The 25887-nt window shown below is 44.1% G+C and overlaps 1 protein-coding gene across 2 annotated transcripts in view; it reads left to right on the plus strand.

The window, feature by feature from the left end:
- The first annotated feature begins 2268 nt into the window (after positions 1–2268).
- The window catches only part of LOC108024828 (lachesin), a 50348-nt gene continuing 26729 nt past the window's right edge, over positions 2269–25887 (plus strand). The window contains exons 1-2 of one of the 2 annotated variants that reach the window (XM_017094959.3): positions 2269–2507; positions 3038–3375. The gene's annotated coding sequence lies outside the window, so the exon portion shown is untranslated. The remainder of the gene's footprint in view (positions 2508–3037; positions 3376–25887) is intronic. The other variant, XM_050889417.1, reaches the window with a different exon arrangement.

Below are 25887 nucleotides of genomic sequence, written 5' to 3' on the forward strand. Positions count from 1 at the left end.
GGCACAATGGGTAGAAAAGTGCAGTTTGCGGTTGAAAACCGGATATTTTCTTTTCGCCCTCGCCTTCGCAGGTAAACGCAGCAGCCGCAGCTGCAGGCTGACACAAACAGCAGGACCTGGACTGCAGATGCAGACGAAGATGTGGCTCTCAGGATCAAACGGAAGCCGTTTGAGGTGAGGAAATGGCTCCTCTTTGCCCCCGCCTAAGCAGCATAAACATCACTATCCGAGAGATACACCAGATCTACCAGATAGACCAGCAACAAACACAAACATTATTAATTAACATTCAGCCATAACAGGCTGTCCCCTGCAGAATCCGCCTAGATCTGTGTCCTGGAAAAGTTAATTGAATATCAAGCCAAAAGCGGCTGAGGAAGAGCAGGAAAATCACTGAAACCAGCTGAATGTGAAAAGATTATTAAACATCCAATCCGCTTTTCCCTCGCTTTTACTAACGAAGAGCTAACGACATAAACATCAACCGGCAGCCAATTAATGACAGCGAGCTACACAGCGTTTATCGTTTCACTTACAAGCCAATACAGCGGAAAACCCCCTGCATTTTCCACACCCTCGCTCGCTTTTCCCCCACCCACCCATTTTAGCCACCTGTGAGTGTGGCCCAAAGGGCAGACAATGAAAATCAACTAAGCAATTGGCAACTAAACGAGGCACACCAGCAGTCAGCTCTGCAAGCCAAAATGCCCAAGAAAGCGCAGTTGGCTCGTGTTTCCAATTAGCTGGCCATGACTGTGGCACAAATGTTAGCGGGGTGTTTAGGGGGGGAGGGGTGGGGTGGAAAGGCACACATGCACTGGCTGCAAAATGAAAATGAGAAACTGAGGAAAACAGAGAAATGAAAACTGAATTATTGCCCAGGGCGAAGCGAAGGGGGAAAATAAGGGGCTACAGCGCTTGGCTCTAACATAAATGTAATGCTTTTATTAGTTATCGATACCAACACATACACACCCATGGGTGCAGGTTTGAAGCACTGAAAGAAAAAATATAAACATAAAAATGTAATAAAAAAGTTTCTGATCGGGCTTAAATTGATATTATATTTGAACCCAAATTAAATTAAATTATTAATTTAATAAAAATAATATTTTCCTTTTAACATATTTTAATCAATTTGTATGCTTTAGCTTTTAAAAAAAATTAATTAAAGTTGATAAAGCCATCACATTTTCCTATTTAAAAAAAATCTTAGGAATTGTTTTATGATAACTACCCTAATTTCTTATACTTTAGATGTTTTTGTCAAGCGTATTCTTAAGATAAGAAATAAAAATGAAAAAAGTAACAATTTGAAAAAGTAAAATATGGTAAACAATAATTTATTTATATATCAAAACTTGTAACAATATGAATAATTCCGTTTAACATATAAAAGCAAAAAACTAGACGGTTTTCCTAAATAAACTCATTTTATTCATCTCTTTCTTAAGTAGAGATGGGTTGATTGGTTGGTTTTCCCAGTGTAAGACCAAGAAGACATGGGAAGCGTCTAACGTGTCTCGCGAGGGGAGGCGATCTAAGGAGGCGGTTCTCCGGCAGGAGCGCTGGTATCCGGCGCCAAAGATTTACCAAACATCCGTTGGAAAATAACCCACCTCCCCCCCCCCCCCACGATTTCAACTCCGGCAGCTGTTGTTGTTAGCCAAGTTTGTTGTTGGCAAACGCGATTGCAGCAAATCAGAAAATACTCGCACAAGTGCGAATGTGAATATTGATGCCACGGCATAAGTATGTATGGGCTACAATATATATATATGTTTGTATTTATATGGGTGTATTTAGACGTGTGTGGAGCTGTGTGTATAGTTGGCATTGCAAAACACAAACACAAAACTTCCATTCTGGTCGTGCTCCGCGAGTCGACTTTAGCCAGCCACTTGGCGCTACTTCGCCCACTTCAGCGCCACTCCACCCACTCAGCCCGCCCACTGGCACGCACACAGATACAAGGCTCACCGACACACACACACACAGAGCGCTCCTTGCTCGCTTACTTGCTACTTCCGCTTCCGAATCCGTTTTGTGTGCTGTCGCCGCAGAAATTTAACGAAGTCACACGTCGCCAATGCCAGTTCCTCTCGCTCTCTCGCCGGGCAAAAGCTCTCCGAGCCAGCATCCGAAGGATACGATGTGTCCTCGTCGTCAGCAGCCTCGTCGGCATCCTGTGTTCGGCATCCTGTCGTCTCGGCTCCAGATGGCAGCATCCTTTTTGTCGTCCTGTCCTCAGTTGCGAATTCAGTTTCGGAGCGTTCGGTAGTGCAAAAGCAGCTGAATTTCCCAAGCCATCTGACTAACATTCGTGTTCTAAACGTTGTTGTTTTGTTTTGGTTTTTAGTCGCCAAAATTTCGCGCGATTTTTCTGCTGCCAGTGTGTGTGTGTGTGCGTGCATTTATTTCGCACACTTTCGGCGACTCTGGGGCAACCCCAGGATCTGTCGTGACTCAGAATCAGACTCAGGCTTTTCCTCGGCATCCTGCGGAGCGTACGTATCTGTGGCTTCAACTCCGCCAGTGTGTGAATGGTGTGTCTCTGTGTTTGGCAAGCCGGCATATCCTTCTAAGCCCCCCCTTCCGCCACACACACACAGACACACACCATTGTTGTTGGCCACCATTGTAATTGCAGTCGGTGTGTGGCAGCGGCAACGCGGCGCATACTTGACATCTTCGCCGCCAAATTGTGCGATTTCTTCAACTCGTTCAGCTTCCCTTTTTCGGCTGCTTGAGCATCCGCTTCCTACTGGATTTTGTGGATGCTCTGGCTGCTCTGGCGGCTCCACTCCTTGTGACATTGGCGTGAAGACGTGAAGAGCCCTCGAAAAATGCGCTATTTCCACAATATATATATATATATTATTCGCAATCCATTTGCCTGCTGCCCTGGACGGGCAAACAAATTTTTGCAATTCAATTTCTATTGTGCATCGGCGATGCGAAATGTGCGCATCGTTTGCTGTCAATGCCAAAGTATTCCGCATAAAAATTGAAAATTGCATGCAAATTAAATAAATAGACATCCCAGGACCAAGGAGGAACAGCTGAGATAGACACTCAAGAAGGGCGCCGAACATATATATGTCATATCAGGAGCTGGAGCCCAGTACAAATATCGTGGCGAAAATGACAGTTGTGAGTTGTGGCTCAGATTTGGCTTCGCATGCGGGGCGCAATCAAAGCAAACGTCATTAGCACTCGCGACATCGCCTTCGATTGACAGCGCGAGGAAGCGGGTGGGGAAGGAGCAGGAGCTGGAGCACCAGGAGCAGCAGATCCTGCCGCAGGATTCAGCACGAACAACTTTACATTTGCATAACTTCGGTGCAGCGCCAGCGTTCAGATTCCGATTCACAGGTACGAGAAAAACTCCTTACCAAAGTCGATTTCCGTTTCAGCAGACCCTCCTCTGCAGACCCCCCACCCCCGAATCCCCTTCGCAACTTTGCTATCATTTCTATTTTCCTGTTTCTGTTTTTCATACCCGATATCTCTATCCCCGCCGCCCTGGAAAACCCCCTGCAAAAGGGTAAAATCGGAGAGTATTCAGCTCGTGCCCGTGGAGTTGGCCGTGGCAGAATCCATTGTGGTGCATTCGGAGGTGGTTGGGTTGGGTTTCGCGGGCTCAGGGGCCCAGCTTTGCCTTTCGGTCGGTCCTTGGGCGCCTCTGTATGCGATTAAAGAACAAACTGAGCTCGCTTAGCAGCGTTTAAGCGGCCTCAGCTTTTTAGGTCAGCTCCTCTTGATTTAATGATCCAATAAGGAGCTTGCGCGATGTACAAATTGAAACCTGTTGGAGTGACTCAAGTTCTTCCATAGCACCAATTAGAGAGATAATCTAATATCATTCGGTTTTGTTGGGGAGATCCTTTTATTTTTACTTAATGGGCATTGGCTTGATTATTCGTTATTAATAATATAATACCAGCATTAGCAAAAAATAATATCAACGTTTCTTATATGACTAGTGCTCGGATATATACTATAGTGTTTATATTTTAAATAGGACAACTTATTTGCGATGTAATAATAATTAAATGTTTTTTACGAGTTCACTTAAATTTCCAAAAATAAAATATTTTCTTTGGAAATTAAAATAAAAACTTTAGTTTGGCAATTAAACTCTTTTAACAGGTCACTTTATTAGGCAACCAAGTGCAATGATTCCCTTGGTGCCAGCAAATGCAAAAATCCTTGACCCAAATATATTTTGTCCCAAAATAACAAAGGCAAAAATATCTTTCTGATTTCAAATTGTCCACCTACAAACAAATATTTGAATTTTTAACAACTATAATTGATATTGAGTTTTTAAAAATAGTTTTATATAGTCTGCCAACCATCGTTTTGTAGAGATTGCTGGGTACTTGTTGGTCTAGCACTCTTGACAATAGCATCTCCGATTTGTTTTAGCTTTGCTCGTCTGCTCTTTGCTTTAGTATCAACTTTACGGCTGCTTCTGCTCCGGATTTCTCGGGGAGTCACCACCACTCCCACTCCACGCGGGCTCCATCATGGCCACGTTATCCAACTTTTAGTTATGGCTTTCGCTTTTCGCATAATGTCAGTTTTATTTGGTTTTGGTTTTCACTGACGGGGCACGATGGGCGGCGGCCAAGGTGGCTAAGGGATATTGAGGATGGGGGGGAACGTCCCGGCTCAAATCCATGCCAATGCCCCAGCTCCTAAGGCCCGAAGCCTCAAGCCCCTCGCCCGGTCATTCGGCACCCTTGCAAGATTTATTGTGCCTCATACACTCGTACACACGTACACATAACACCTTCTGCCAGGACCTTCGTCTACCCCGTACTATCCGTGCTCCCGTCACCCTTATGGGCCCCCGAGAGCCGCGCCTTGGGCTTCAGTTCTAGCCACCATATCCAGCTCCATTCCATCTCGGTCTCGTTCTTCATACATCTGCAGTCCCATAATCTCTACTATTTGCATCGCAGACTTTGCTTTGGATTTTCCTATGGCAATGGATTTAGTTATGGTTTTTCTTATTCTCCGGCTTTCCGCCTCCAGTCCCTGCTGTCCATCCGTCTCCTCTCCAGTTGCGCTTTTCCACTTCACACACACACACACAGAGTCGGACGTTTGTTTTTCCTGCTCCGCTCGGCACACAGACACTGAGCAAAAAAGGTTTGCCTAGTTATGGCCGAGAAAGAGATGGTAATAGAGAGGTGTGTGGTGAAGAGTGGGGAAGGGAAAGGGAAAGGGGTTGGTCGAAAGTCCTGCGGCTAACCGCAGCAAGCGTCCTAGATGTTGGCCCAGGGCGTCCAGGAATGCGGCTAATGAATAACCATAGTAATCCAAGCTGAAGCTGAAGCTGAGGCGATATGCAAATATGTAAGACAGATTAGCTGATTGTAAGTCCGCGGTGGCCAAAGTTATCGGGTGTAAAATAATATGCTTCGTAAAGAACTCCAAAGAGTTTTTATAATTTATTAAAATAAATATTTTTGCTGAACGGTCTTTATAGAAGTTTATTTTTGAGTTTTAAAAATAACTTACATTAATTTACATAAAAATAAATATAAGATATGATAATAAGCTTCATATAGGTTTAAGTTTTTAGAAGTTATACGAAGAACCATTTTTTTAGATATATTTTTAATGTATGTAATTGTTTTGGCTAATGTTTGAATATTTAATTTAGAATAGCTTTTATTGTGAACAAATTTCTGTCGAGTTAATGTTTAAAATTAGATTTTTGATTTTTATTTGTTGTTTGAATATTTATTTAAGAATAGTTTTTATGATTCTTAAAATAAACTTGCATGAGGTTATTTTTTCTTTCGGGTGGGTAAAAAAAATATTTTATATTCCTTCTTTATATAAGCTTGCCATATAATTTCTAAGCATAAGCTTTAGAATGGCCAAGAGCTCACACACTTATCGAAGATTTATTATGGAGTTAATAATTTAATGTGAGCCAAAGGTCGGAATCTTTCACCTAACCTTGCCAGACTCCGAATGCCAGTAATTTTCCAATCCCATCTTTTGTTATCGAATCTCTGCACTCTAAATTCCCAATGACTCCCACTTCCCAGGCTAATGAAATTTGCGGAATTTATTTCTCAGTTCTGACTTCATTATTATGTGAGTGCGGAGTGCGCATATAGAATGCCGGGCAATCCATAAAATTTGATCCCTGATCCATTCATTCCCGACTCGCACGCATGGCAGTGGCACCATTGCCGCCTTTACGCGCTGCGAGTCCTATATCCCATCGCAACCCATCACTGGCATGGCGACCGCAATAGCTCTTTCGCCGGGTTTATTCTTTTTGGCCCGGTGTAGTCGTAACTCGTTCGTTCGCTCAGATTTGGGGCTCCTTGAGGAAGCCGCACATGCGAGCGCTCACAGCTCACACTCACACACACACACACACGTGGAGAAAGGACTAACAGGATTTCCCATAAAACGGAAATGGCATTATCCTCGCACATATTGTTGTGCGGATTTTAGTTTTTATTACACCGAGCAGTGCGCGGCTGCTGTCCATAAGAAGCCTCACGGGCTCCGCCGCCCAAGGAGCAGCACAAGGATCTGGAGCAGCAGCAACTGCGGCAGCATAAATATCATTTGTGTCTGTTTGTGTGATACATCAAGGAGTGACCCATTAGCCTCCTCGCACCCTCTCCCTCCCCCATCCAGAACCCACTTACCGCTCACCTGGCGGTTGCAATTTATGGCCGTACCCCTGAAAACTTCACACACGCCGCTGAGGAAGGAGGATGCCGAGCAGGATTGCTCTACGCTAATAGGGTTCCGAGCCATTGTCTTTGGCCAGGCGGAGGTGTTGGGGCCAGGGTCGGGACCCGGGATCCGATCGCTTCCTACATTGCGGAAAAGATTTATAATACTGCTGGCCAAAACAACAAAGGCGTCAAATGGCCGCAGAGCCCCCACCATCCTACACTATAATAAAGAACATTTTCTTAAAGCCGAACAGTGTTTATAAATTAATTGATGAATGTTTCTATTCAAAATTAGCTTTCTTTAATTTTTTAAAGATTTTTTTCAACTTGCAAAATAAAAGAAATAAAGTTAGATTTTTGTTCCATATTAAATCATTTAATTTGGCAGAGTTTTTATAACTTCTAAGATAATTTAATCAATATTTTTTCTAAATTTTATAAAAAAATAAACAATGTTTCCTTTATAATAATTATATTTACATTTAAGATTTCAAGTAAACTCAACAATAAATTTACATTTCTTAAGAGAATTAGGGGAACACCACAGATTACATAAAGGGATTTAATCAATAACTTTATTATAAAACATTTACATTTAATATTAATAACTTATTTGTAAAAGCCTTTAATCTTTAATTTACTTTGCCCATTTAATGCTCTTAAATTAATTTAAAAATCTGAATGCATATTTTAGATTGTTTTGCGGTCTCCTTTGTGGGCTTTGCAAATGCTCTTCGAAGTTTTTCGGGCTTTCAAAACTACTTTTGACCACTGAGAAATGGTTTTTCCCTCAACTTGAACGAGTTGCACTAATCCTTTATACTTTTTTCTTTTTGGTAATTTTTCCTAAGTGTTTTTCCCCCGGCTACGGCAATCGCTCAAACAAAAACCAAAAACCCCAAGCAAAGCAAAGCAACCTAAACAAACACTTGAGGTGTGTAAAGTTAGCCAAGGCTGCGTTTTTGCTTGGCTTCGTTTTTGGCCCACATTATGTGTGTGCGGTGCGGTTGGAGATTTTGGCTTTCGGGGACTTTGGCTTCAGTTTCCAGCTTCCAGCTCCCAGCTTCGGACAAGAAAACTCCGCCCGCCGTCCGTCTGTCTGACCAGCCGTCTTTGTATCTGGCTTACTTTGCTTTTGTGCTTAATCACAACACGCACATTTACATATTGGTTTTGGCCAACTTGAGCAATCCTTTAAGATGCCCGTCCAACCCTTTTTTCCCCGTCGCTGCTTTATCTGCTCGCCTTTGTTGTTTCTGTGTGGTTCAAGTTCAGCACACCGCCGGGGGAGGGTGGTTGGCTTGGCGGTGGGTCAGGGGGGCTGGAAGGTCGGTGGGTCAGGCTTACGGTTAAGTAAACACTCAGCAAGAAGCATCCGCACACACTCGGCAGGCGGTCGCCTCCCTGGACAGCCGTTTGCGGCCAGGCATTGTTTTCACTTTCCACCGAAGACCACCTAGCACCACCCAGCCTCCCAGCCGCCCAGTGCCACCTCACAGCCCGCCCCTCAAACCACCCGCCCAATCGCCGACTGTCTCTGAGCCTGTCTGTTTGTCTGTCCAAGTGTCTGGTTGACGGGCGGCTGTCCTGTGCCTTGACTGCTTCATAAAACATACAACAAAATCTGAAATTGATGATGGCCAGTGATTGTGGAAAGTTGGCAGTCAGTTAAATTGGGTTCCTGCCTTTCCTTTTCGGCCTAAGAGGACAAATGTGATGGGCTGCTCGCCGGGATGGGCCTGGGTCGGTGGCGTTAATTGCTTTGTGAATGGTGTCCGCCTTGGCCGGAAAGTTAACATTTAACTTTAGTCTATTCGGGACTTTAATCTATTTATAATTGAGGAATGCATAAAGCATGTTAAAAACGAACTTACACAAATTCTACTTTGTTATGCGTCCTAATCGGGCTGGTCTTCAGAGTGGGAAGGACTTACTTCTGGGAGCGTTTTTCCGGGGCAGCCAAGGGTCGCCCAGCCATTGTTTTAAATGCCGGATCACAGTGGGGGGTTTATTTTCGGTGGGATGGCAGAGATGGGGGATGGCGTCCCGGTGAGGTGAAGGCGACTCACATAATTTGCATAACTAATTTGTGGAAACTTTGGGCATAGGAAGTTGTTGAAAGTTCCTGAAGGAGGAGCTGCCAGGAAGCCCGGGCCCATGGACCATGGGCCAGGAGCTGCTGCAGCAATTTCTTCATCTCCTCGGCTGCGGTTGCGCTGCAGAAAAGTGCTTAATTCTTTTAAATGAAAGTGGGTGGAGCCTCCAAAGAGCCCGGCCGGCGGGCAGGGCATTCGAAAAGCTGTCCTAATTGAATACATGAGAGCATAAGTTAGCAGTGTGGTACTTTGATATCAACTTTGATTGCTTTATGGCACTTGAGCGTACAATTTGGCTTAGTTGGCAGTTGGCTTGTTGTCCTGCTCGGGGCTCTAGATGCTCACAGGCTCCTGGCTCCTGGCTGCCGGCTGCTGGCTCCTCTTTTTGGCCATTTGGGGCCACCGAGCTGCGAGCTTGGCATTTTTGGCTGCCAGCTTGAATTTCAATTCGAGTTTGAATTCGAGCAGCTTGCTCGGCAATAAATGATGTTGATTAATGGGGGACTTTTGGCCCGGAAAGCATGCATAATTAAGCGCTGATTAGAGTCACATGGAGGCGAGATTGGCCAAGGAGTTTTCGGGCGGAGTATATTGCCTTCGGGCTGCAGCCGTTTAAGTGGAGTTCGTCATCAACTTTCTCGGTTTATTTTAAGTATTTTAAGTAGACAACCCAAGGGTTGGCATACCCTTGGCTCAGTTTATGAATTGAATTTGCCTTGTGGGTTAACCTTTTTCTTTGTTCTCCTTTTGGCAGACAAGAAATCCCACATATACGTACTGCCAGCCAACTCCATTCATCAAATTCGGTTTTAATAATTTATTTGACTCAATTTTTTTGGCCCTGTCTGGCGAAATTCTTTTGCGGTCATAACTCATTTGCAAATATGTGGCAGATGAAACATTCATGTACGACTGGGGAATTTAATTTTTCTTCAAATTCTCTGGCAAGACGGCTGGAATTCTTCGATCTCCGGGCCTGCCGCCTTTATTGCGAATCCAATTAGCATGGAAATCTAGGTCTCTGGGTCTCCGTCTAATGATGCCCTGCGAAATGAAATTTACCGCAGGCGCCCGAGCAAAACCATCGAGGAAAGGCAACCAGCAGCAGCAGCAGCAGCAGCATCAACGTGACCAAAGTCCAGTAAAGTGGGTTTTGGGATTGGGATTGGGCATGGGGTAGGGATCGGGGCTGGAGCCGGGGGCTTGAGGGTGAGGAGTGCCAAATGTTGGCACACTTTATGGCCGGACGCGCCACATGGCGTATACGTAAACGTAAACGAACGTAAGCACATATCCGTATGGGTAGCATTTTAACAAAGTGTTAAACTGAGAATTTTATCTGCTGTTCGGTAATTCACAGCTCTGGCCTCCAAGGAATACCCCCACGCCCACACAAAAAACACCGGCAACGAGCTAAACTAGCAAAAAAAAAAAAATTAGTAGTAGGAGTAGGAGTAAGGGAAAAAAGTGTTAATTTCAACGCTGCTCTCGGTGAGCTTAGTTAACATTACGTATACGTACGGTTGGCGAGTGCAGCACTCCACGCCGCTGCTTGCCGAGCTGCCCACTGACCTCAGCAATTACTCCACGCCTTTATTTTAATTACACGGCAAACAAAGGCAATGAAAAGTAAAAATGGCAATGGCAAGACAGACAGCCCAGGGAAATGGGGTTGGCAAGGGGTTTGGGGCCTGGGGGGTGGAAAATAAGACATCAGCAAGTAAGGCGAAGGACGCGAAGCCAGCAAAGCAGAACAGCGCCAAAAATTAGGATATAATCCCGGGGGCATAGTTTTAATTCCCAATACAAATATCACTACACGAAAGTACAACGTGCATAAATTTCAATGACGCTGCTGGTTGCTTGTGGATTGCGGGTAGTTGAATCTGCTCCGGCGTCCTTCGTCCTTGGTCCTCCAGCCTCCGTGCTCATCCTCTGACTCTGCTGCTGGCTCAGCGCTCCTGGCTGCTCTTTGCTCCTTGGCTGATGCTCCCTGTTCCCAGTTCCCTGCTGCCTGTTCCACTCCCCTGAACCTGCACATCCACCTACACCAACTGCCGCCGCCAGCAGGTTGCCCTCACAATTATACGCACAGTCACACACCCAGTCAGACGGTCGTGCACTGGCAGAAAAAGGGGGAGATACTGAATGGGCATTTTGACGCGTTTAAGAGCCATATAATTAAAGATTTCCCTTTGAATTGCAAAGATGGAGGTAACTCGATCAAGTTTTCTAGGATTGTATAATTTATATTTGCAATAATATATATAAATGCAATATTATGAAAAAAACATACATTCAAATTTTATTTAATTGACAATTCAAGCAGTAAAATGTAGGAAATACATTTTTGGATCATTATTTAAAAAAAATCAAGGCATTAGTTCAATGTATCGAGTTATATGTAGAACTTATGGGATAAATATAAAATTATGAGTTTTATTATTGATGTAAGAAATAAATCTTTCGAAACCTGCTTATATCACATATTTATTTTTTAAATAAGTTTCTTTGAGTTACATTTCCATTGGAATTTTATAAATATCCCAGAACCGTGATTGCCATTTTCCTACCACAGCTATTCCTGTTCCGAGACCCCTGTTTAATATTTTTAGCTGCTCTTTCCTGGCCGGACTCAGTCGCTGTCGAGCAATTATAATTGATTAGGCTTCATTAGCATGTCCACTTGATTTCGTGCCGTGTAGAGGGGCACAGAGGCAGACAGACAGTCGCCGAGGGAGCGGCGGAGGCCGATAACAACGCTCATTTAGTTGTATGCTCACCCAGTCAGCGAGCCAGTCAGTCAGTTAGTCAGTCAGTCAGTTAGTCAGCGAGTCAGTCAATTGAAGATGCTGGTTGGCTGGCCACCACCACAGATGCACAGACAGGGGGCCAGACACAGATACGAAACGCAGACAGGCAGCAGCACGGGCCTGACTTTGTGGCATTCCCGCTGGCTGCTCATTTAAATAAATAAAGAAATCTGGAGTAACTTCTTGAAATTCCAACACATTCCATATCATTACTGGAGGAGGCCACAAAAATTTCCTCAATGCTTAAATGTGGCAGGACCTCTCACCCCCTCCTCCCCTCACCAATACCCCACAACCACTCACACACACACACAGGGAGAAAGCAGTAACATCAACGTCAGCGCCGCAGTCGTAAAAAATTGTAACGGATGTTGCGGCCATGTATACACAGACACACACTCACTCGCACACACATGCAAGCGGAACAAAGTGGAAACGGGCAGGCGAGAGAGAGAAAGTTAGGAAAAGCTTTCTCTCGTAACTCTGGCAACTGCATTGTGTGCCTGCAACAACAGAAAAAGTGAATCGAATCCTCGGCTCTCGGTTGCCGCCGCCGCTGCAGTTGCTCCTGCTGCGGTTGTCCTGGTCGCTCCAGCTGCTCCTTGGACGCTGTTCTTGGAGGAGGAGGTCCTACGAAATGGGCTCTCGACATAGGGATAACCTAACCACGGCCACGAAAATGGGAACAGTGGCTGTAACTTGCCAGGATCCCTGGACCTTGGGGCGCATAGAGGGCTATTTTATTAGAAAGTTTACCCGAAAGTTAGTTTGCGAGTGAAACAGACCAGAATTGCGGCTGCCAAAATGCTTGAGGGCGGGGGCCTAATGACCCCCCTTTACAGAAGGGGGCGGGGCATTTTTTCCAAGGGGGGTTTCGGGCCAAATTGCTGAAGTTTGCTGCTGCAACTAACTGAATGATTGATTGTCATTGCTGGTTTATTCACATTTTCACATCGTTTGCATTTTCCACTAGCACTCTTACTTTTATTTTTATTCTATTTGCCCTTCACCCACTCCGGCACCACTTGATGATTCTACGCTTTCGCCCCGTGCGGTGTGGATAAGACTTGATAAGAAAACTTCACCTAATGATCGGAGTTTTCAAATGCTGTAAACTTCAACCTCTGCTGGGATTCAATTATTCACTAGCTTACTTGCTCATGTCTGAAACAAGTTTTTTTGAAACAAGTAAACCTATTGGGTTACCAAAGGAAGAAAGTATTCTAAGATAAATTATTTAAGTATTGGCTAGAAACTAAAACTAAACTACCTTAAATTTATTATCAAACCGTAAACATAATTCTCTTTGGATTTGTAATGTAAACATTTTTGAAGTACATTTACTCTGACAACTGGCTTATCGCCTAAGTCTTTTTTAAATAAGCTTCTTATGCCAACGTTAAAAGTATGAGCTTGTTTGCCTGACATTTTTAAGCCGACAGCTTTCGGTTTAAATTGCACGTTTCTCGCTTTAAGCCAAATCATCTATCAATTGAGGTCTCAATTATAAATTGGCCTTAATTAAATAGTGCAGGCTGTCAGCGCTTTCAAAAATTACCGCATAAATCTCGCCCACAATTATTATAATTTAATTTGAAGTGAGTGCAAAAGACATAAACTGTTTGGGTATGAAAATAAAACTCATATATATACTCTTATATGGCCATTACAAACCTTTCTGTGCCCCCAAAAAAGTAGTTGTGCTAAAAAGAAAAGCACGTTCTCCTCGTGCACATTTGAAATTCCCATAAGGGTTCTTTAGTGTTAAGATTTCCGTCATAGTTTCCCGGCATTTTCCGGAGTCCGGAGATTTCCAGGGCCGCCCCCCCGTCGTCAAGCTGGCTCCTCTAGCTCTCAGAAATGAATTACCCACTCGGATTAGGGCAACTTTTTATAATCGTAATAATAATAATAATAAGGCAGGCAGCGCCAATCTTCTTAGGTCTCGTAAAAAAAAGCCAAGCATGGCAAATCCTGACGGCTCCAGGCCTGGCCTGTGCCTGCCCTGGCCCAAATACCTCGATTAGCCGAACTAACCAATTCGGGGGTTAGTCCCGGCGTCTCCCTATATGGAAATAAGTCCCCCAATCGCACATATGTATGAACTCGAGTCCCCGAACTGCGGCCGCATTCAGCTCGTAAAGTGGAGTGGCGGCTGGCAAAGCGGCAAAAACGCAAGAAAAATGAAATCAAAAACAATAACTTGTCTCCTGACAGCATTCCACAAGAGCCAGGACACGCCACGCACATTTCTTTATTCCTTCGATTTTCCTCCTCCATTTTTTTGGCTGCGGCAAGCGAGACCCGCATTTTTCGCTTCTTTTCGCCGCCCCAACTGCGGCGGCTCCTTCGCCTGACATCTTCGTTTGCCACGCTGTGTGATGGCATTTTGTTGTCCTCGCGGGACACTGAGACAAAAAGTTATTCGATTTATTGGAGTTCGGTATTTATCGAATTTTTCCTAATTCGATTTGGGAGGTTATTCTTGTTTTTACTTACCCAGTGTGCAATAAAATATGATAACCATTTCAATTCGAATGTTATATTTTAATAGTTATACATTTTTTTATGGTTGTAATAGGTAAATATAAACTGTAAATTATTTGTCTTTCATACGTTTAAAAATTGCATTTTAGATGGAGTTTTTACAGTTTTTAACTCAAATTAAATTAACAAAAAAAAAAAGTGTTTTTCCTATCCTAACTTTGTGACTTTTAATAAAACTTTTATATTTATATATAAAAATATAATATAATGTATAAAACATTTTGCATTCTAAGCATAAAAACGAATGTAAGGCATTGCAATTCTTAAATAATATAAAAAAGTTACATTGTCATATTATTCAGTTAGGGTTTTTTACCTTTCTTATGTTTTTATAAATAAAATAAAGTAAAATTATCATATATTTTTTTAATTCTGAATACAAAGATTGGTTATACTTAGTGGCATATAAATAATTATCTTAAATTCTAGCTTGAAATATATTTAAATGTTGGAAGTATAATTTGTTTTGCTGAGTGTAGTTGTTGCTGCTCTTGTTGCTGCTGCCGCTTTCTTTAGAAAAATGTTATTACGTGCCGCTTGCGCCTGGCGCTGGCAACTTATGCAGTGCTGCTGCCTATGCCCAGACACGCTCGCCTCCCTCCGCCTCCCTCCGCCGCCCAGAAACCACCCGAAAGCCACCCAGAAATCACCCAGTAACCACCCACAAAGCCGCCAAGCTCCTCGCTTGATTGTGTTGTTATTCAGCTTTTGTGTTCTTGCCGTCGCCTCAGACGGTGAGTGTGTGCGGGGTGTGTGTGTGTGCGGAACTACACATTTTTTCGATACTCCGTCTTAATGTTATCGTTGTGCCAGGACTGCTCCTTCAGCTGCTCCTTCGCCTTTGTCGCAACAATTTTATTTGAAGCTGCCACTTTTTGTTGCTCTCGGCTGCTGCTTCATTTTTATACACAATTCCACTTTTTTATGGGCGTGGACGTGGGTGCACTTCCTCCTCCAAGTCCTCCTCCGAATCCGGCGAATCCTCCTTCGACTCCCTCTCGTCCTTCACGCTCCAGTCTCAATGGTATTAGGGGCTAATATTTGTAGACTTTTTCAGAGTTGATTGAGTGGCACGCACTGGCAAGCACATATGTCTGATGGGGAAAGTGGTTGTGGGCAGCGGGTTTTTCGGGTCCTTCATGGGTCCTTGTGTGCATAGCCTGCCTGCGGCTGGGACACCACCACCGCCAGCACCACCACCACTTGTCCCATGTCCACAGCGTTGTTTTCACAGCATTTGCTGTTTTTAGTTTTGCCAGATTTTTGAATTGATTACGATATCAATTATGTTTGCTTTTGGCCACCGACATTGTTTGCTTTGTTTGTGCGTGAAATTTCTGCGTCCACTGGGCCAGTGGACCAACCGGCTTCCCTTCGCCTCTCCCTCTCCCCCTCCCCTCTCCACCCCTCGTGCTGTGATTTGTGTTTATCCTAATAGAATAGAACCAGCTCGCGCTACGCTTCCTTTTTCGGTGCTGGCGTGGCGCGTTTGCGCTGCAAAGGACGCTCAATTTTGGTTTCCGTTCGCAGCGCCGGTTATTTGCGCCCGAAAGTATGCTTTGTCTTATGCCTGTACGGCTGTATTGCATTGTGCCAGCTCCTGTGGCAGCTCCTGTGCCTGCTCCTGATCCTGCTGCTGCCACTCCCCACTGCCGTTCGCCCCGCAATCCCGCCCATCGCCACTGCGTAACTCCGTTGATTTGGCTGCCACTGCCGCCGCCGTGCCCCGTCGCATTCCATTGCCGTATTGTTTTGTAAAATCGAGCGCACAGTTGGCGGAAACCCACGGACTACGTACTGGCGCCAGGCGGAAGGGATTCCGCTGTTGCACTCGCTATGCAGATACACTGGGCGAAAATCTAGGCTTTTTCATTGGTCAGAATTTGTAGGCCGACCTGTTGACCCCAGAGGCTGTATTAATAGATTTTAGATCCCTGTTTATGAATGTCAAGTTATCTGTCTGAGAAAATTAACCTGGAGTTTAATTTTGACGATTTGACAGATTAGTTTTCTGAATGGGATGTTAATTCTCAAACGATAAATCATTGGGTAAAGCGGACTAGCAACCAATTTCAACTTCTAGATAATAGTTTTCAGTCAGACAAAACTTAAACTAAGCCTTATGACAAAAGTTAACATGACATTGAGAAATCGACCTTTAGTTAAATCTATTGTCAACATTTATTTGCTTATAGTCTTAATTATATATAATTTATTTTTATTTCACTCAATTACTAGGAATAGCTGCCATTACGTTTAAATATCTACTTTCCAAATGACTTTATGTCTCGTGGAAAAAACCGAGTTTAGAGACTTAGCAAGAATAACTTTTTCCAGACAGCATAAGCATACTTATCTCACATAAGCTTTTTATGGTATTTCATAATCCCGTGCACTTAAATAAAAGTAGCTGCTAAACATACAAAAAATGTGTGTGTTTATTTGCATTTAAAGGAAAATTATAATTTTACAGGCAATACATTTTGAAAATTAATCGCAGTTAAAAGTTTAAGAATCTGTAAGATTTATATGTTTAATAATCTTGAGAAACAGTCCAATGTATTTGAATACCATATGTTTTTTATTTTTGTTTTATTTTAATGCATAATAAGTATTAATATAATAGGCATATATTTGTTTCAGTGCACTTGGATCTGATCGGTACTAAAGTTGTGGGGCTTTTTGGCGGCATGGTGAGTGGGGAGTGGGGAGGGGGCAATTACGCAGCACGGCCAGGCAATATTAAAGTTGTTGCTGTTGTTGGCGCTTTGTTGTTGCCGCCACCGCAGCGAAAATTTCAACTTTATTTTGAGCTATCTGCTGTCTGCAGTTATGCAAATATGAGAAATTGCATTTCACGCAGCCACCAGGCAAACAGCCGCGCGAGCGAAAGAGAGGGCTATGCCGTGGCAGAGCGAGACGGCGTCACAATAGAGGCAAAGAAACAAAAGTATATTGGAGTCGGTGCTGCTTTCATAGGATTCTGGTTCTGTTTCGGGCTCTGTGTCCTGGAATGGTTCAGTTCAGTTCGGTTCAGTTCTCTTCGGCACGGCTTGGGAATGGGGATGGGGTTGGGGATGGGGATGGGGATGGTTATCCCCCGGCAGTCGCGACCCAGACCCCAGCTCATCTGCTGCTGCTTGCTCACTCGTGTTCTTCTGCGGGAAAACATAGGCGGAAAAGTTTTCGCATTATTTGAAAATACAGCGCGTGCGATGCGATTTTCACTGCAAATTGCAGAAGAGTTTTGCCCCATGTTTTTGCATTGGCCTGCCAGCCGAATACCCCAGAAACCCAACCCTATATATATGGCCTGTCTCATTTTGTCCCATCCAATCCCAATCGTCTTTCTGGCTTGCTGTGTGGCTATTTCTTTCTTTTTTCTATATTTCTCTTTTTTTTTTTGCCCCCATTGCAGCCAGGAAGGGTTCCTCCGGCTGCTCCGGCTGCTCCGGCTGCTCTGGCTGTCCTGGCTCCTTCGTGCTCGGTCTTGTTAGGTATCATTGTGTAATGTCTGCTGGCTGCCGAGCATTTGCACATATTTTTCACAATTTAAAATAAACGAGAAGTAATTTAACTGCTCGCCAGCAGACTACTCGGCATGGACAGCATGCAATAGTTGCCACTCCTCAGGACCTCACCATCCCACCATCTCAGTATCCCCAAAAAGTAGAGCTCTGCTCTATAAAAGTTCAGGGGGGTGTAGCAGCCACCCACTCTGCTGGCAGTTGTGATGATTGCCGGAGGCAAGTTTTTGGGCAAGTTAACAAAAGAAAATGTGGTCCTGATGTGAGGACTTTGCAATTAGCCATTCTAATTTGATGCTTTCTACATATGCACGAGTGTGCCGGGCTGTTCATATGTCTATCTCCGTGTTCGGGGTAATTGAGGGAGTAAACGGCTCGAAGGATGCAGACTTTGGTCGCCGGCTAACCCCTGAAGTCAGTTATGTGCTTCCAAATTGGTTTCTTGCTGCAGAAGGCTTAGATTTAGGCGACTAGAAGTGTGGTTTTTTGCTCTGCCAGTCTGGGTTTTCGGGATTATTTAAGCTTCGGCCTCCTGAGCTTATGATATTTAAAGTGCTGGACGTCAGTTAAATGCAATTTGGAGTGCAAAATGCACAATAAGCCTCGAATGCATGTATAGGCAATTTCATTTCAATTGGCAGGCTGAGCATCTTAATTGCAATTCAATAAGTTTGATAAGCTTAATTTTTGTTTTAATTATTTCGTACATAAACAAGGCATCTTTCATTTGAAAGGTAGCCAAGCGAATTAAGTATAATTGGCTTGTACATTTATTTGCGGAATGGCATTATTTAACCTGCTTAATTTTCTTAAGAAATTTTCAGCAAATGATTTTGGGAATTAGCCAATTAATGTTGATTTAAAGCTATTGGTTTTGGCCTTCCTAAGATTTGTTTTACACAGAAAAAATGTTTTGGGTAAAATTTAACAAAGTAAAGAAAAGCTATTTTTTTATGGTAATTTTTTATGTATTTTATTGGTGCTAAAATCATTAGTTTGTTAGTCAAAAAGGCAATTCAATGGTAAATTGTGTCTTCAATATATTTGTGTGTACTTCAAGTAAGTTATATAATTTGTGTAAGAACCCCTGTACCTCATGATTGATCAAGTTATTTTTACCCCAGCTACCACCGAAATTTCCCCAAAAATGACTAAATTTAGTTTGGAGCTCAGTCCGTAAGTGCATAACTAGAAAATAATTGAAAGACCTTCATTAAAGCAACCCAGACGCTGGGAGTGGGAGCCAGTGGCTCCAGAAGATGCCGACGAGCATTTGTAATAAATTAGCTCGGCACGGAAGCAGTTTCTGTCATTGCCAGCTCGCCGTTTCCAGATCCTTTGCGGCAGGGACTCGGTCTCGAGCGGTTTCCAGTTGGCCCATTCAGATTGTCATTGTACTAATCACTCCTGGCTGCAAGGATACCCAGCGAGAGGAACTTAATTTCTAATTACGCGTGCTATTTGTCAGCGTTTTTTCGGTGTTTTTCCGCTGCGAATCGGAGATTCTCTACGGCTGAGTGGCGGAAATCTTGTGCCCGTTCGCATCAAACAGTCGGGGCATGCCTCATTTCCAATTAACAATAAATCCGTCGCAGTCGCAGTAGAGACGGCCAGAAAGATAGACAGAGAGAGGGAGAAATAATATAGAGCCCTGGCCAACTGAGCGTATGAGTAATTTAATTTTGCCACAGCTTGGCCTTTGCTGCTACAACTGGCCAGGAATACCAGAGAAAGCTAGAGATTGCAACCAGCCAGCTGGTGAAAGAGATGGATAGTGATAGATAGAGGGAGATGGGAGGATGGAGGAGGGAGAGCGAGCGAGACGGCGCAAGAAACTGCACAGTTTACGCAATTAAAATTGTTGCCAGCGAATTTTCCAGCATCGTTGCAGCTAGCACAAAAAAACAAAAAAAAAAAAAAGAAAGATGGAAGGGAAAGGCTCTAGCTGGAAAATAAAAAGGGGGAGGCCGCAGCCATGCCAGGGCAGGCTCTTCTGCCGCTGCCTCTTCTTCTGGCCCCTTATCCTGGGCGTTCGTGTCTTGGCCGCAGCCACTTCCTGAGACAGGATGCGGACGTCCTCGTCGTCGTCTTGGCAGCCCTTTTACTTTTCATTTGCAGGTAACTTGCGTTATAATTAAAAAATAGCAAAGCGCATTAGGCAACAAAAGGAAGGCAGACATGGGCGGGGTCGGTTAGGGGGGTTGGAGGGTCTCAAGGGTTCCGAAGGGGTCGCCAGGATGCCAAGGAGCATGCAGGCCAAGCGGGCGTGTCCCAAGTAAAAGGAGCCACATAAAATGCTTTGGCTAATAGCCATTTTTACTTACTTCACTGCCGCTTCTCACCTGGCCCGAAAATAGCAAAAAAAAAAAAAGGAGGAGAAAGGCCAAAAAGCCAAGTTTGTGTGTCCGACCGTCCAAACGTTTTCCCATCCGCTGGCAGGCGGAAAAGTTACGCTCGTCCACTCTGGGGAGGATGTGGGCGTGGCATGCGGCCGAGTGCCGGAGTGGAATTCATTCCGTGCGTGCAATTAAATGCGCCGTTACATTAACTTTTACAGGGTGTCTGCCCCAATGTCTCTGGGCCCCCCATTTCCCCTACTTTCACCCCCAGCCCCACTTTCTCCTACTTTCCCTGCTCGCATCCCAACTGTTTGCTCGTTGGCCTGTGATTCTGTGTGTTTGTGCGTTCCGTTGATTGTTGACTTGATTTGTTTTTGCTGCCTTTGACGGGGATCCCCAGCCCCGTGTTCCCTTCCATCACCCCGCAGCTAGGAAAACCCATCCCCCTGGCCATTGCTCCCCTGCTGCCCCATCGACCCCACTCAAAACAAATTGCCGCACTGGCCAAGGAAAACAAAAAATCAAGTCCGTGTGCTGCAAATGAAAGCGATTCGACTAAGCGATGCCATTTAGCTGGCCAGAATGAACATTCCATGGGAAAAATAGCAGTTCTGGGAGAGAAAAGTGACCTCCAAACAGTCGCATGTTTCATCTTTGTAACATTTTAAGCCTTAAATAAATTATTCATAACAATATGTACGTGCATTTTATAAAAAGGCAGTGTTGGTGGATTTTTACATAGCTGCACGCAGGTGTAAAAATCTCTGGAATTTACCTCCAAAAGAAATTCATTCCACATTTTTTTACTGCCAAAGCACAGCTAATTAACTTGTAAAATTAAGCTTGCAGCTAATTAAATACCTATAGTATCGTAAATTCGTATATTGTAAAATATATTTTTATTTTTTTAATAAACAGCTTACCTAAAAAACCTGGGAAGAATCAATTAAAATAAAATCTACTTTGTTTCTAGGCTTCTCTTTTCTTTCTCTTCAATTTAATTTAAACTTGAATGTTGGCCAACAGTAAAAGGAATGCAAAAATTTCCAGGAACTTGGCCAACTCGCCTCGTTTTACCCCTTTTCTGTTGCCCACCTACAGGGATAAAATCCAGCCGAATATACCCCACTCGTTTAATGGATGGCAAGTGTAAAAACAACAAATTGTTTTACTTACTTTTTGTTTTGCGCCAAGTTGCTCATTTGCTCCTGCTGCTCCCATTCCGACCCACTCCTAGTCACTCTAGGCAGGGAACTTTTGCCGGGCCAATAAATGACTGGGAAACTTGCGGGGCCACCAGGTAGGATAGGTACAGCTCCGGAATCCACGTCCAAGACGTCCGCAATCGTCCAACCACGTAAACAAATGTTAACTTTCCCGTTTGCTTCGCTTCACTCACTCCCTGTCTCCCCAGAGCTGCCTTTGTGTTTTTGGGAATTTTTTGATTTAGTGACTTTAATTTATGCTCTGCCCAGGTGCGCCAACTGTTGCCTCCTTGCCCCCAGCCCCCAGCTTCCAGCCACCACCTCCAAGGCACCCATTCCCAGCTGCGACTTTTACTAGCCAACCCCTCTACGGTGGCAGCCACTTCTTGGCCGCCGCCCCACTCGATAGAAGCGTCAACTTCAGCTCCGCTCGTTCGTTTTTCGTTTTCATTTTTAGTGGTGCGGAAAATTGATTTATTACTTGGAAAATAAAATGTGCTACGTGTCGCAGGCACACACACACACCCACAAACAGGGGGAAAGACAGCCAGGATATAGCCACACCTACGCAACGCCTCCGCTTCCATCTCGTTCGCCACTTCACTTCGCTCCAATCCAGCTCAGTTCACTCCATCTTTCCCGCTCTGGCTTTGCGGACTGGCCTCTGGAATTACGCGCATACATAAACGCCGACAGGCGGCGAACCCCTGACCCCCAAAACCCCACTTGGAGCGCCCTGAAAACCCCCCAAAAACCCTACTAACCCCCGCCTCTTGTCGCTGTGCACGTCTTGCTGTCAGTTTGTCTGTCAAATCACAAACGCGCCACAGTCGCAGACAAAGATATGGACAGGGCCATGCCGCAGCTGGCAGCAACCCCCTCTGGAAAAAGCCCTGCCCCGCCCCTGCACACCTTGCCATTGCCATGGCAGACATTTGATAAATCAATCAATCAATTCGCGTTTTTTTCTCCTCTTTACTTTGCTTTTTTTTGTGGCCCTTCGCTGGGCTATGTGTTATTTTTATTATTATATTTATTTTCCTTTTTTTATAATCTTAATTTGTCTTTCGCTCAACCGCGAATGCCATTCATTTTGTTTGTCCTGGCTGCCTGTTTGTTTACGTTGCCTGCTGTTTACGCATTTTGGATTTTGCATTCGGCGGCCTAACCCATCGGCCGTTCACATCTGTTGCCTACTTTCGGGGGCTTGGGATGTGTTTATGATCGGACTGTATGAACAAAGTTTCGAAATGGTAGCCAAAAGTTGGTCCTTCGCGCTCTCGATTCATAAGGCATCTACTTTGGAGAAACTTTGGCGACGAGTCTGTGATTTGTTTTGAAACCGATCGTCTTTGAGGTTGCCAAAAGTTTTGTTAATTGAAAGCTGAGGTTCCTTAAATTAAGGGTGTGAATATATTGGGGAGATGTTTTAGAGCAGTTTACTATTATAAATAACGATTGCTTGAACATATTTACAGGGGTTGTTTAATTACACTTTATTAAAATACATTAGATTTGTAAATATTGTGTTAACAGAAAATCCTGGCTGTTAACTGAAAGATGTGTTTGCTTGGTTAAGGATGTACAAATATTAAAAGGATATTTTAAAACAGTTTATTAATATAATTTACGTTTGTTTTAAAAAATTTAATTACAGTTTTTTTATAATATTTTAAGGCAATAAATATTGCAGGACAGCAAAAAACTTATTTCTGATTTTTTTAAAAACCGATCGTCGTTTTTACATAAATTAGCAGTATAATGATTTTAAGGATATATTTTTATTTGGCTATTGAAGGGGATAAAGCCCTTTAAAAGGATTTAAGGAAGATTTTTATATTATTTTTTTTTACAGATTATAATAGTATATTATTGATCCTAAAAGTTCTCATACCTAGCATCCTCATTAGTAATTAAAATATACCACCGACTACCCTTATCAAAGATAATGTCCCCGGTACAACCCCTAGAAATCTCGGTAGCTCTCCGCCAATATTTACTCAATATCACCATTAGAAACTTGCAGATAAACCACCCTGGCTCCGTTCCAGAGAACCCATTTTGGGGACAGCGAAAACTAATTTGTTGCCTTTGGAGATTTCATTAGAAAGCCCCTGGCAAAAATGTGAAATTCCGCCAAAGCCTCGGCAATCCTATTGTAAAGTGTAAACACAAAACCGCCGCAACCGAATTCTGTCAGTGCTTGTTACTGCTCTGCCACCGCCCACCGCCCCCTCGTAACCTTCGACCTCGAACCCAGGAATCGCCCCCGCCCCCGCCACCGCCCATCTCCGCCCAACTGTGTTATTGTTATTGAAGCTGGCATTTGAGTTTGGTTTGTTTTTGTGCGTTATAATATATTTGATTTGTTGTTGCCATTTGGCCACTTTTTTCGCTGCTTGCCGTTTCGGGTTTGACTTTTTGCCGGCTGGGTTTCGATCACCGGGCGCCCGTCCTTGTCATCCCTCTTGGGGCTGCTTGGCCCCCTCCCCCTGCCTGCACCCCCTTGCAAATCCCCCAATTCAGCCCGCCCACTGCCATTGTAATTGATGCCCTGTTGTTGTTCCTATATCGGGGCTGCTTTAGGCCGAACAAATTTCCTTTTTTTTTTTCGTTTTTCGATTTTGGCGGCACTCGGTTATGTTTGTTGTTCGGCTTTATGTTTTGGCATTTTCGCAATTATTTCTCGCACAAAATGTGGTTTTAGCAGTTTAATTGCTTTTGGCCCAAGTATGTGTCGATTCGCGTGCGTGTGTGCGTCTGTAGTTATTTTAGCAAATTTTCACAGCCTCAACATCAGCATCGATTTATATGCAGAGCACAAACGGCGGCCCTCGTCCTCGGCCCATCCGCAGCGCTGACCGCCAAGCAGCAGCTGGCGATTTTGCCACTGCCCTAGCTGTCCCACGGCAGCGCGGTAGCACTCGGGTCAGAAGTCATTTGGCACTTGTGGTTTCACAAGGGTACACTTTGATTCTATACTATCTACAACTAAAAATAGCTGATTTAAGACAGTGATTTTATACAGAAATATTTAGTTAAAATACTGAATCTGTAGATTAGATATTTAGGGGAAATTTAAAACTATAAAGGTAGAGGCGAGGATAGTTTAAAAATATATTCACATTTTGCAAGATTTCTTAAACTAAATTAAAAATGGAGTAGAAATAAGTTATAGCCAAGTGAACAGGTGAAGTGAGACCAACTCAATGCGGTGACTCTTAACTTAAAGCATATATTTTCAGTCAAACTTTCTTATGGATAAAGACCCACTCCTATATATTTATATTTATAATTTCATTGGACAAACAAAATTGGTTGATACCACGTTTTAATTTTTTTAATTTGAAATTAATTTACCTAATTCCATTGATAAATGCAGCATACATTTTCAACAAAAGCCACTTGCTATGCTCGAGGAGCATGCTTTGGTACATTTGGGCTTCCAAATTAAATTAGTTAAATTACAGGGTATCCCTGCTCCCTCAACCTGGCTGCTCCTGTAACCGCTGCCAGTTGGCAACACGCACTAATTGTGAGCGCAGTCGTTGTTGTCGCCGCTGTTGCTATTGCTGTTGTCCTGTTTCTGTTTCTGTTTGTGTGTTGTGTAGTGTTGCTGTTCCTGCCGCTGTCGCAATGGCCGTGTTGTTATTGTTTGCGGCTGAGCAATAAAACCTGAGCTATGTGGCCCGTTGTTCCTGTTCCGCTGCCGCTCGTCCTTCCCGCCCACCCGCTGACCTTCCCCTCCCGCCGCCGTTCCTTTCCCTTCCGCTGAATAGACGGCAGAAAGCCTGCGAATGTGAGTGTGAATATGTGTTTGCCATACGCGGCGTATGCGTGACATTAATTTAATTGCAATTTCACATGGGAATTGCCCAACAGTCGGCGGCGCTCGCCTGTGTGTGTGAGTGTGTGTTTGGTTTGCCTTGGTGTGGTGCAAGAAAAGTTATAAAAATCAGATTTATAAAATGTTAACTTTGATTTCATTTCTTATTTACGAGCCTGCGGTTAGACAGGCCAAATGGCGGTGGGAGGTGGGAGGTGGGCGGTGGTCGGTGGTCGGTGGGCGTAACGCGAGAAGCATGTTTGCCTTCGTCTGGCTTTGGTTTAGGTTTGGGTCTGGACTTGGATGGCTTGGTTTGGCTCTGTTGGGGTTAGCGGTTGATTCCCGGGATATAATACCCACATATAGTACATACAGATATGTGTGTGCTGAGTGGTTCGGATTACACGGGAGAGAACATGTGTGCACTTTGATGGCTGAGCAGCGCATTTAGCGAGCACATCCTGCGGCTGCCGTTTCACTTTAATGAGTTAATTATAACCAAAAGGCGTCGATTATGCTCAGTTATGCGCACACAAACTGTCGCCATTTCGCATGCTTCACTGGAGCAGAATGGGAATGTCTCATTCTAGCCCCCGACCACTATTTCCTCCCATCCGCCCCCAGAAACCCATCCCCATCCCCATCCCCTCCAGGAATGCCAAATCCTCCTGCTGTGTGTGACACAATGTCCTGAGACTGAGACGCTACAACGAGGTCTCCTTTTGGCATTATGATAATGACATGTTTGTTTGTGTGTTTGTCTGCCTGACAGGTGTAGAAGTGGGTGTGTTAGTGGGTGTTCCATATGGCTG

The sequence above is a fragment of the Drosophila biarmipes genome, chromosome 3R, assembly GCF_025231255.1.
Source record: "Drosophila biarmipes strain raj3 chromosome 3R, RU_DBia_V1.1, whole genome shotgun sequence".
In the NCBI taxonomy this organism is placed as follows: domain Eukaryota; kingdom Metazoa; phylum Arthropoda; class Insecta; order Diptera; family Drosophilidae; genus Drosophila; species Drosophila biarmipes.